This window comes from Myotis davidii, unplaced genomic scaffold (assembly GCF_000327345.1).
Source record: "Myotis davidii unplaced genomic scaffold, ASM32734v1 scaffold515, whole genome shotgun sequence".
NCBI classification, from domain to species: Eukaryota; Metazoa; Chordata; class Mammalia; order Chiroptera; family Vespertilionidae; genus Myotis; species Myotis davidii.
In genome coordinates, this window is record NW_006286242.1 from 366558 (window position 1) to 376023 (window position 9466).

The 9466-nt window shown below is 42.5% G+C and overlaps 1 pseudogene; it reads right to left on the reverse strand.

Annotated features, from left to right (window-relative positions):
* Positions 1–8128: 8128 nt before the first annotated feature.
* LOC102751951 lies at positions 8129–8818 on the reverse strand (annotated as a pseudogene).
* Between the last annotated feature and the right edge of the window lie 648 nt (positions 8819–9466).

The window sequence follows — 9466 nt, forward strand, 5'->3', positions numbered from 1 at the left end:
ACAGTGGAAAGTACAGAGTCCTGGGAGCCAGGGGCCCTAGTATCTCACATGGGCTAAGTGACCTTGGACAAGTCACTTCTGTCGCTCTCTATAAAATGTAGACTGAATGAGCTCTCTTAAATGACCTCTGCATTATACATGTCTCATCCAGAATTACATTTGTAACATTCTCTCCTTGGCCTTTTTGTTCTCTTCAATAATAAGGTTTAATGAGTATTGGTGGTTAATAGCCATAGTTTAACATCCAAGGGAAATCTACATGCTTTTAAGCTGAATCCATCTTTTCTCTTCTGAGTTTTTTCTAAAACTTGAGAGAGAGCTAGAGACTGGGAAAGTCTCTATACTGAAGTTTTTGTTCAGATTTGCTCCCATTCTTGAAGGTAAGAAATTATGGCTCATGAATCAAAGCTGCAGGTGAGAAATCCACAGATGGAGGAGGAACTATGTGGCAGGTGACCACACACTCGTTTCCCTTTCAGTTGAATATTCATGTACCTGGTGCAGGCACTGGGCAGCCTACCAGGAAGGAAGGTATGAAAGGCCTAACTGCCCATCACCACCTGCTCTCTATGTGAACAGGGATGGCTCCCACTGCTGGAGCTATGCCTTGCATCTGTGTCATGGACTTGCAGCAGGAGAGGACATTTGAGGTGCTGGTGGCTAGGTGTCTGTTTTGACCACATTTTCTATGTTCTTTTAATTGACCCATGTCTGCTTCTTGTTGTTCAGAGAAAGGTCAAATCACTTTGGCCCTCCTGTTGCAAAAATCCTTTCTTTTTTCCTGTTTTAAAAATCTGTTGCCATCTCCATTGAGTACTTGGCTCCCCAAGGCATGGGCTATGCCTTTGACTTACTTGTTATAACATGAACCTGTGGCCTGTACCAAAAGGAACTTGTTAGCTTGATGTTAGGTGCCACTAGGACGTTACAAGACCCCTGAAACTCAATGCAAAGCTTGCTGGCCAAGGGAAAGCGACTGCCCTTCAGATGTTATAGAGAAAAGATTAGCTGTGTGTTCAGGACACGAAGTAGCAGAGAGAAACCTCCATAGTGATGATACCTTGAATAGCAAGCTGGGACTCTCCTCTCAGGTTCTTGTCTTACTAAGTTTGAAGAATAAAATTCGTGGACTAAAAGATTTTAAACAAAAGTGTGGAAGTTTATTGCAAGTATATACAAACTCCCCCTGGGGAGGGGTCCCCAAAATAGGAAAAGTCCTCTCTCTCTCTAAAATGGGAAAATAACAGTCCAGTGAGCCTCTTTGTCTATGGGTTTATAAATGCTGGCTGCTCTTTGTTCATCCCACTTTCTAATTGGACCCTTCCTTATTTTATGTCTCCTGTATTTTTTCCTACTTGGCCTTTTCCCCCTTTTCCGTGCATGGTATCAGTTTCAAAGTTTCAAAGCTCACACAGTGCCCCCCATTACTTCTTCCCCTTATCTTGTAATATTCTTGTAAATTGGAAATGTCTCTGTTCACCTATGCATTCTTCCCCTATGAACATTTCCCTAAAACTTCCTCTCCTGTCTCTAAATTCCTTTCAGTGAGTATATTTTCTTTGTGCATCACAAAGACGTCAGGAGCTGGGAAGGGGCTTTTTGATGGAGCATAAACTGTGAGTCCTTGCATTTGAAGTCACCAAAGTCTACCACATTGTAATTTCCAAGTCTATTGCTTGAATTTTTTACATCCTAGTTATCTGAATGAGCAAGTTAGAATTTTAGTAGATAGGCAATTGAGTTTTCCAATTTAAATTTTAAATGTCTATAGCTTTTTTCCTTTTTATTAAATTTATTGGGATGACACTGGTTAACAAAATTTATATAGGTTTCAAGTATACAATTCCCTAATACATCATCTGTACACTGTATTGGGTATTCATCACTCCAAATCAAGCCTTCTTCCATCACCATTTATTCCCTCATACCCTCCTCCATCTCCCTCCACCCTTGCCCAATATGTCTATAGCTTTAATGATAAAAGATTATTTGATTTTGAGCGATACTCATAGGTTTTGGAAAGTTAAAAGACCTTTTGCCTTTTTCAGGGGCGGAAAATTACTCAATCACTGACTCAAATGGATGGTACTATTTTAATTGGTGGTGTTTGACTCTTCCTTAATTACTTGAATAAGTGATTAGCTACATGAAGCAATAATAAATACTTCACTCCAAATCAGTGTAAATGTAAAAAGTCATATGATGATTTACATTTGTCTAGGACACCCCAGTTTACATACTCACTTGTGTGCATTGTCATGATTAATTGCTTCAGCTCATAGCAACAGGTGTTTTGAAGGAAAGAAGAGGAAGGAAGAGGGAAATGCTCTCTGTTCTAGGAAGGAAGTTCTTGCAGAATCCTGCAGTGTGTGTTTCAGCTCTGCTTGTGCTCTTGCTTGGCCTGCAGTCCGAGGGAACTGTCCCTCATTTTACCCAAGAAGAACTTATCTTCTATGAAGAAGACATATATACATACTTGATAGCATAAAAAAAAGTAGGGAAACCTCAAAAGGGTCAGTGATAACAAGGTGGAACAAAAGGACTTTGGCATATGTACAAGACTCCATCCTTAGTGTAATGGAGGTGATTTCCTCATCTAGACTGTGAACTTATTGAGGGCAGGATCTCTTCCAGGTTACTGACCACCCTGGTGTCTGACCTCTAGTACTTGCTCAGCAAATCCTGTGTGGTAGGTAGGGATGAGATCTGGAGATGGAGTGACTATACAATGCGGGAGGTAGGAGAGGTAGGGGCTAGGAGAGGGTAGGGGCAAAAATCTATGACATTGATCTCTTGCATAGTGGGTTCAGGTAATAGCTGAGTATCTAACTAGGAATATTATGTCAATAATGAAAAATGTCAGCCTCCAATTTACATCTTCTCCCAACACTGAATCCCCCCTGCACCTTACGTCCTAGCAGTTTATCTGTTTCACCACTCCAAATGGCTCTAACGTGATGGCTGGCCCTACACTGATAATGGAGACGAAAGTCCAGGTAGCACTGTACCAGCAGCCATGGACCAGGTCAAGGGATCACAATACTGAGTTTCATCATTCAAAAAAAAAAAAGTTGGCTTCTATAAGCTTTTCATCCCACCGTCTACAGTTCCAGAACAGAGGTTGAAATGGTAAGAGGCATGCAGGCCACCTATTGGGAAATGACTGGGCTAGTACACCCACATTCCTAAGGAAGTATTCTCTCCCCACCTCAGGATCATGCAGCATTGTGTATTCCTGCTTGGCTGGAAATAGAATCTGGAATTCCTTTTCCTACTTGCACTTCAGTAATAGCTTCCATGTCTCTTCAAGGCAGATGAATCTCCTCTTTCCGAAGGCTCTCCATTGCCTACTTCCCACCTCTGAATGGCCTATCTGGGTCCCCTTGCAATTTCTTCTGAATATGCCCCCATTTAAGCTCACATCGTTCTTACCCCATTTCTCACACTTATGTCACCTCTTCCTCCTGGCATGTTCAAGCCTGTCCTCTCCATTCATAGCTTGGTTCTCTAGTCACCTTCTCCAAGAAGTCTTCCTTTATCAAACTTCTCCACCTGATTCAATTTTTCTCCTTCTTCATCGACATAATACCATGAATGGCTTGCACTAATGGTTTTGAACTGTGGAGCATTTCCTAACACCTGGGTAGGGAGACTTTCATTTTTAACATGCATCCCATGTGACTTTGAGGGGCACAAAGTTTGATATCATTGACCTTATATCAGATGTTAAAATTTACTCATAAGTACAATCTTATCTTTAGTCATTTCAACAATCAGTATAGACTTTGATTTCTTTGTCATAACTTCCTCATGCCAGCCACTCTGTGGCACACAATCTGCTTTCTTGGTGGTTACTGCCCATTCTAAAAACTGACATGAGCATGTCAAATCTCACTGATTAGTCAGCAAATGCATTGGGAACCTATTCTGAGACTCTAGTTAAAGTTCTAAGGTACCAGTTAACATAACCTCGTGGAAACATTAGAGACATTGGGAATGGCAAGTTGCTGAACTTTCCTTGGGTTTCTATATTGTTACTGTTGTGGAGGTTGCCATTGTTGTTTTTATTATGCTGCCCCTTTAAAGAGAAGGAAACCCACAAATAATATTATTCAAAGCTCTTTCCTTCAAATCATCCAAGTAAACTCTAGAACAGCTATTAGGTATCAGCAGTCATTTTAATATTTACTTGTCTACCATCTGGATTTTCAGACTCATAAAACTTCTCATATCTGATGATTCAGTATTTCCTAGCTTTTGGTTCATGTGAAAACCATCAAATAGTGAGTATCGAATGATTGGAGTTGGCAGGAGCCTTCTCAGACCTCCCTGGATAATTGTAATTGTGCTGGCCCCCTTCCTGCCAACTGGGATCCCCCTCAGTGAGAGGGGCCTTGAGTCTCTGCAACTCTAAAGACACACACAGCATTCTGTGCCTTATGATGGTCTAGGATGCACCTTCAGATTCTAGGCAACAAACACTTGTGTATGTTGATTTGTCAAATCATTGTTTAAGGACCTGATGTGTGTTGGCATTGTAGTGTGTGTCAGAATTTCATTCCTTTTTAAAACTAGTATTGTGTTGTTTGTATATTTCAGTGTACATTTTATACACGGAACTAACCTATGTCTTTATTTTCTTACTCTGAGAGGCGGTTGACCAGCCTCTCTTCCCCTAAAGTACCAGATTATTTTTCCCCAAAATCATTAGCTATAGATTCAAAATCACCCAGACTTTAAAATAATTAGAGATAATTTTCACTATAAATTTTAACATTGCTTGTTTGAACATTTATTGTAAAGACTAGAGGCTCAGTGCACGAAACTCGTGCACTCGGGGCAGGGGGATGGGGGGGACGGTGTTCCTCAGCCTGGCCTTCGCCCTCTCACAGTCCAGGAGCCGTTGGGGGATGTCTGACTACTGGCTTAGGCCTGCTCCCTGTGGGCCTAAGCCAGCAGTCAGACATCCTTAGTGCTGTCACGGAGGCGGGAGAGGCTCCCGCCGCTTCCGCCTCTGCACTCACCAGCCATGAGTCTGGCTTCTGGCTGAGCAGCGCTCCCGCTATGGGAGCACACTGACCACCAGGGGACACAGCTCCTGCGTTGAGTGTCTGCCCTCTCATGGTCAGTGGGTGTCATAGTGACTGGTGGTTCCGCTGTCGGGCTGAAACTGGCTCTCTGACATCCCCCAAGGGGTCCCAGATTGCGAGAGGATGCAGGCCAGGCCAAGGGACCCCACTGGTGCACAATTGGGGCCAGGGAGGGATGCTTGCTGGAAGTGGGCCAGCTGGGGAGGTCCATGGGAGGTCTCCAAGGTGTGTCTGACCCGTCTCTCACTCAGTCCCAATCGGCCAGACCCCAGCAATAAGCTAACCTACCACTCTGAGCATCTGCCCCCTGGTGATCAATGCATGGCACAGCGAGCAGTTGAGCGGCCTTAGCATATCATTAGCATATTACACTTTGATTGGTTGAACAGACAACTGGACACTTAGCATTACTAGGCTTTTATTATATAGGATAATAGTAAGTCTTTTAGGATATTGCAATATGCCTTTTCTTTTAAAAGCCTTTTGAATATAGCACGACTGGCATGGTTTCTTCAGCACATCTGATAAAGACATATCTGTGAGTTGTAATATTTCTCATTAGAACAGCGGTTCTCAACCAGTGGGTCGCTACCCCTTTGGCGGTCGAACGACCCTTTCACAGGGGTTGCCTAAGACCATCCTGCATATCAGATATTTGCATTACGATTCATAACAGTAGCAACATTACAGTTATGAAGTAGAAACGAAAATAATTTTATGGTTGGGCCACAACATGAGGAAGTGTATTTAAAGGGCCAGAAGGTTGAGAACCACTGCATTAGAAGTACTTTTGCCTTTTCATCTCTACATACATGGCCTGTTTTAAATTACCTTACATAGTAATGCAGCACAAAATATTATTTGCAGACTTGTCCTAAAGATTACCACTAACCAGAATTCACAAAGCATTTCACAGTGCAGACAGGAGAGAATTACACTATCGTCAGGAATCTGGAATGTCTGAATAATGAGTATAAAATATAATAGGGAAATGAAAAGGACTCAGTGGGCTCACCACAGGTGGGATTACCTCATGTCAGGCAATTCTGCCCCAGATTAAGTGTCTACACAAAATCCACCAGAGAAATTGAGAATACCATGTACAGCTGCTTCTAGCTTATGGAATAGTTCTTTACTAGGCTTTAGAAATATATTCTTCACTTTGGAATTTCAGCCCAGCCATCCATCGTCTTTAGTAGCTTATAGTAGATTTCATCAAAATTGTTCTGGCTCTTCTTAAGTTTAGAATGAACCAGTAACTCTCAGTAGTACGGTATTGCCCACTTCCATGTCAGACCATTTTCCTATGGCCTGGAGAGTTTCAGTGCTATTCAGGGAGCTCAATGAGGAGACTCAAGGTGATGTCACACCGGGCTGGGCAGGGGTATGCCATCTGCCCATGCCCCGTATCTCTCTCTATCAGGCGCTGTATATCCGAATGTGGATTAGATAACATGCTCCACCTTTCAGAGTGCTCCCACATCCTTTCTCTCATTTAATAGCATCCTCACCTGCATATTTACTCTTTGATTTTATTTTGGCTGATCAGGAGAAGGTGGTTTTTTCTCTTTGGAAGCACGTTTTCAGTGGTCACTCTAGGCTTCAGTGTTTCTCCTAGATCACACCTTAGCTCAGTCTCTCACCTGTACATGGGGATAGTGATAGGGTCTCCTGGAGGCTTTGTGAGGACTGAATGAGTTTAATTCCTAGAGCACTTAGCATCGTGCCCACTCCTGGTGAAGGTCCGGTCTTACCCTGTTCTTTACATCATCACAGCAGGTGTGCTAGAAAATGGTGAGTTGTCACCTCCATGTAATCCTGAGCCACAGCAGCGCCCTGCACTGCATGGTCCCTGAGGGTGTAACATCTTGAACCTGTATCATCTAACCCCTTAGTTTTTTACCTCGGCAATTTAGGAGGTGATCCTTCTTATCTAGACTCATATCAACATTGTTCCCAGTTGGACTATAGGATAATCTTCCCTGTTTTTCCCATTCCATCGTGTCCTGGCAAAGCTAACATTTTCTCCTAATTTCTCCCCACATACAAATATTTATGTTCCACATTATTGCTTCACATTTTAGGAAAGACAAAACTCTAGTGGGAGTCTCAAGTTAAGGAAGGAATGGTAATACTTTTCCTTTATGACACCTATTGAAGAAATAGAATTGGCTTTTTAATGTAGAGTAAACTGTAATGAAAAAAGTATATAACTAAACTAAACTAAGGAGATTGTCTGTGGATGAGGTGATTTCTAAGAATGAGGAAGAATAGAGGTGATTGCATTGCTCGTCTGCTTACTTGATTCATTTATTCTTTCATTCACCCAGGATTTATAGTCCCTTGTTCTGAGCCAGGCACTATGCTAGGAATGCCCCAGAAATGTATCTCAGGTATTGCTCCTCGAATTTTTATAATTCTTAACTAGGAGGCAATGAAAATTTTTGAGCGGGAAAGGTTTGATTGGCAGTAGAGAAGCACTGAAAGAGAAGAAAAGGTATCAAGGAGCTCAACAGTGGATTCAGTGTGGTTGACAGGTTCTCCCATGTAATCATGGTCCACCTGGGGTAGACTTTGAGGAGCACTGTGTTGCATGTTGTTAGAACATTGGTAATTGTCTGGTTCAATACAATTTATAGCCAAGAAATGCATGTGAGAGAAATAGGCAGGACCACGGGAAAAATTGCATTCATGACCATGATTTTCACCCAGACTTTTCGCTCAAGTCTAAGCTTTGTTTTCATCTTTATTTGTACTTAATTTTTGGGAAAGTATTATGGAAGTAATTCATGCTTATTGTGGAAACTTTGGAAAAGAAAGGGGAAAACATGAACAGTTATCTCTGAGTTGTAAGATAATGTTTTGGTCTATTTGCTATCTTTCAGTTAAAGTATTTGTGTGTATCTTTAATATAACATCATGAAACATTTCCCAAATCACTAATTATTTCCTACCTGTTCTCTTGTGTCATTCATTTACCTATTCTCCTCTACCACCCACTATGTAAGCTGGTTCCAGTTTTATATGTTTATTTTTTTTGACAGACAACTGTTTAGTTTTTATTTCATAATTATAAACTTAACTCTGAAATCCAGCTAGATTGGAAGGTGTAAGGAAATTATGGAACCCAATAAACTGGCAAGAGCACAAAGATTATAGAACATTCCAAGCAAATCAGGGTAAAAGGGTGCTCTCCTGAGCTACAGAAGGAATGGTCTGGTGGTTAAGATAAAACACAAGTCGCATTTATTAGAGTGTTCACAGTCAGCAATGGTGATCTTGCTGGTCTTGCCATTCCTGGACCCAAGCGCTCCATGGCTGTCACAATATCCATGCCTTCTTTCACCTGGCGAAGACCACATGCTTGCTATCCAGCCACTCAGTCTTGGCAGGGCAGATGAAAAACTGGGAGCCATTTGTGTTGGGTCCAGCATTTGCCAAGGACAAGATGCCAGGACCTGTATGTTTCAGGATGAAGTTCTCATCCCAAATTTCTCCCCATAGATGGACTTGTCGCCTGTGCCATTATGGCGTGTGAAGTCACCACCCTGGCATATAAATCCCGGAATAATTCTGTGAAAGCAGGGACCTTTATAACCAGATCCTTTCTCCCCAGTGCTCAGAGCACGGAAGTTTTCTGCTGTCTTTGGAACTTTGTCTGCAAACAGCTCGAAGGAGACTCGGCCCAAGGGCTCACTGTCGACAGCAATGTCGAAGAACACGGTGGTTCACCACGCTGGTCACGGGCGGCTTCGGAGTGGCAGCGTCTGCAAAGCCCAGTTTTATATGTTTATAAACAAAACTGTGGTAAATGTCCTTGTACTCATTCATAGTAACTTCCTTGGGAACATTTCCAGAAGTAGGATTACTCAGTCACTGTTTCATATACTCTTCTAATAACACCCTTCCTTGTCCTTCTTAATGAGGTGGGAGCCCTGGGAAGAGAAGGGAGAATCATGGCGTGATTAGCTGTTTGTATGACGTACTCCCACACCCCCTTCAGGCTTACTGACTTCTGTCTTTGCCTTAGCGTCTCAGACATGCCCTACTTTTCATGTCCAGAGGCCACTTTGGCTTGAGGAACATCTGTGGAACCTAAATAGACCAAGAAATCATCTGAGATTTGTAAAAAGCAACCAGCAGCTTGTCTTGACTCCTCCTTCTGGGGTAGACTGGCCCCTTAGCAATTAAGCCCACATGAGCTATAGACCTGGGAGACCCTATGACTTCAATCCAGGAGGAGCGTACAGCAGTGGCTCCTGTTATTTGGTGTTCAGGCTGATAAGGAGTGTGGATGGTGAGAGGATGTGGATTTCCAGTCTGGCACTGCCATACCCTAAACTGTGACTTTGTTAACATTTTGCAAAATGAGTAAC